The following is a 3617-nucleotide window of genomic DNA, read 5'->3' as shown; positions in this document are numbered from 1 at the left end:
CTCTTGCTTTTAACTCCTAAAAACACTTTTTCCATTTTAGTTCTATGTTTTATCTTGTTTCCTACAATTAAGCTAATTATTTTTATTTTTGTCATATTGCTGAAGTTAAAAATGAAACATTATGTGTGTGTTGTTTGTTTGCTTCTGGATAAACTTGCACATGATGGAAAAGATGCATCTTAAAGTTTGGCTTGGAATTAGGGATTGTTTGAGTTGAGCTTCAGTGTGAGCTTCCAAATTAATCCAGTGAAGCAATAAGATTCTCATCAGAATCAAATTAGTAACAGAAAAAAATTGAAATTAAAAAGGAAAGATTCCCATGAAACATTCAACACATTTACACACAAAACAATAAGTCTTAGACAGATAATAATGACAGGTTTCTAATTTTAAAAATTTTAGAGGGGAAATCTCACTGTAAGGATTTTTGAAAACTACCATGTGATAGGTTTCTGAGTTATACATATAAATTCCTATTACCCGGGAGTCAAAGCCGCTTGTCAACGCAGTCCTGTCCTGCAGTCCTCTGCCTTTTCTTTTTCTTTCAACATGACAGATGCCGCTGTATCCTTCGCCAAGGACTTCTTGGCAGGTGGAGTGGCCGCGGCCATCTCCAAGACGGCGGTGGCGCCAATTGAGCGGGGTCAAGCTGCTGCTGCAGGTGCAGCATGCCAGCAAGCAAATCACGGCAGTTAAGCAGTACAAGGGCACTATAGACTGCGTGGTTCGTATCCCCAAGGAACAGGGAGTCCTGTCCTTCTGGTGTGGTAACCTGGCCAATGTTATCAGATACTTCCCCACCCAGGCACTCAACTTTGCCTTCAAAGATAAATACAAGCAGATCTTTTTGGGTGGTGTGGTCAAGAGGACCCAGTTTGGAAGCTACTTTGCTGGGAACCTGGCATCAGGTGGTGCCACTGGGGCCACAACCTTGTGCTTTGTGTACCCTCTTGATTTTGCCCCTACCCGTCTAGCAGCTGATGTGGGCAAAGCTGGAGCTGAAAGGGAGTTCAAAGGCCTTGGTGACTGCCTGGTTAAGATCTACAATTCCGATGGAATTAGGGGCCTGTACCAAGGCTTTAATGTGTCAGTACAGGGCATTATCATTTACCGAGTTGCCTACTTTGGCATCTATGACACTGCAAAGTGAATACTTCCAGATCCCAAGAATGCTCACAGCTTCATCAGCTGGATGATTACACAGTCTGTCACTGCTGTTGCTGGCCTGGCTTCCTATCACTTTGAAACGGTTCGCCGTCGTATGATGATGCAGTCGGGACGCAAAGGAACTGATATCATGCATACAGACAGGCACGATTGACTGCTAGAGGAAGATCGATCGTGATGAAGGGAGCAAGGCTTTCTTCAAGGGTACATGGTCCAACATTCTCAGGGGAATGGGTGGTGCCTTTGTGCTTGTCTTGTATGGCGAGATCAAGAAGTTCACATAAGTATGTCTTAGGTGTTCTGAGAACAGGCATGTTGTATAATACACCGTATCTTGAACATTCTGGACAGATTCTCTGGTCTGTTTTATCAATGGCAACTATTTACCAGTTGAAAAGTGGGAAGCAATAATATTCATCTGACCTGTTTTCTCTTAAAGCCAGTTCCATAATGACAATAATGATGGGACTCAATTATATTTTTTATTTCAGTCACTCCTGATAATAAAAATTGAAGAAATAAAAAATACCTAAAGGCAAAAAAAAAAAAAAAAGTATTTCACACACACATACACACACCACACACACACATACACACACACACACACACACACACACACACACACACACACACACACTTCTGGTATGGAATGTAATTTGTATTTATCCACCACCAATTTTTTTTTTTTTTAAATCCAGGACAGAATTAGAACTAGAAAAAATTAGCTTTTTATCCTCTTTCAATACTTTACTACCAGTATTCAATTCTTCCTTAAGTCATAAAATTTAATGTAAATCTACACTTTTCCATTCTGGATGTCTTTTTTCTTGACTCGAAAGAAGTGTATTGAATTGCATAGTCTTTTGGTCTGCTTGATGTTGAGGTGTGAGGCTATTTATTGGTCTGTAAGGTCTTTTATAATAAACTTTATGTAAGTGTGATTAGTTGGAATTACCTGATGAAGAAAACAATGCTTTTTCCAGAAGTCATGCATCATTAAATAAAAAGTCCAGTTCCAGATTCAGAACACTTCTCTTTCAGTTGTTTGTCAGGAGTCTTCCAGATACCCCGAAACAATATAGGACCACTTTGGCTACTAACCATAATTTTATGATAATAATCCATTGCTAAAGACACCATGAACTTTGGCCATAAGACACTGAGAAATGACATTGAAACTTTCTTTTCTCTGGCTACTTTTTCTAGTACTGGAAGGTACTATGTGGCTTCTTGGAGAAAAAAAAAAATATAAACAGTCTTACCCACTTGTCTACACTCACCAATATGCAGTAATAATGTTTCTGGAAAAGTATGCTTATAGATGCAATAATTACCACTATTATGGGGGGTCACCTACCACTTCCTCATTGGATTTATGACCTGCCCTACTGGGCAGTGGTGGCGCACGCCTTTAATCCCAGCACTTGGGAGGCAGAGCCAGGTGGATCTCTGAGTTTGAGGCCAGCCTGGTCGCCAGAGAGAGATTCACAACAGGTAACAAAACTACACAGAGAAACCCTAGCTTGAAAACAACAACAACAATGAAAGAAAGAAAGAAAGAAAGAAAGAAAGAAAGAAAGAAAGAAAGAAAGGAAGGAAGGAAGGAAGGAAGGAAGGAAGAAAGAAAGAAAGAAAGAAAGAAAGAAAGAAAGAAAGAAAGAAAGAAAGAAAGAAAGAAAGAAAGAAAGAAAGAAAGGAAAAAAAAAGACCTGACCCACAAGAGGTGAGACATGTCTATAACTTTAATTCTGGCCCACTCTCCACAATCGGGAGCTCATAGGCCCTATTACTTTTATCAATGAACACTGTATCAAAATGACATCTAAATATGTATTTCTACCCATAGATTAATGCAGCTCTCAGTCCTAAACAGAGAATATTCATTTAACATTTTATCATGGGAAATCAGTTAACATAGAAACCATGGATTACAGTGCAGAAAATTGTGCTGGACTTATCTAATTGAGTTCTCTATATCCCACCCTTCCCATAACAGCTCAAAAACTACTGTGAAAATCTGGGCAGAACAATTGTAAAAACCATAGTTTGAGGAAGAGCAAATGAAGTAACCTCTTCTGTAGATGAGAATATAGACACAGTCATGAATACACAGCAGCTTCTGTTGCTTTCATAAGGTCTACACAAAACTAAATCAGTCAGTGTACCTACGTAAGTGGGAAGGGGCTTGTATTCACTACCCTAGCTAAGGAACTAATGGCAGTTGATGGCTGCTAGAATGTAAATCGTTGATAGGTCTATGATATTTGGGTTTTGTTGGTTATTTTTGTTCTTTTGGGGGGCCCGCCACCCAGCTCCCAAATTAAAAACACATGAGGTTGTCTTAACAATAAATGCCTGGTCATAGTTTGGCTTGTTTCTAGCCAGTTTTTCTTCCTTTTTTTAATTTAATTTTTTTTCTTTCCTTTTATATACCAAGCCCTGTCCAGCCT

At 39.3% G+C, this 3617-nt stretch overlaps 1 pseudogene; it reads left to right on the top strand.

Moving 5' to 3' along the window:
• The first annotated feature begins 491 nt into the window (after positions 1-491).
• Positions 492-1451, top strand: LOC114683515 (annotated as a pseudogene).
• The last annotated feature ends 2166 nt before the right edge of the window (positions 1452-3617 follow it).

This window comes from Peromyscus leucopus, chromosome 9 (genome assembly GCF_004664715.2).
Source record: "Peromyscus leucopus breed LL Stock chromosome 9, UCI_PerLeu_2.1, whole genome shotgun sequence".
NCBI lineage: Eukaryota > Metazoa > Chordata > Mammalia > Rodentia > Cricetidae > Peromyscus > Peromyscus leucopus.
The sequence above is the reverse complement of the archived record's forward strand: the minus strand, read 5'-3'. Positions and strand labels throughout refer to the sequence as shown.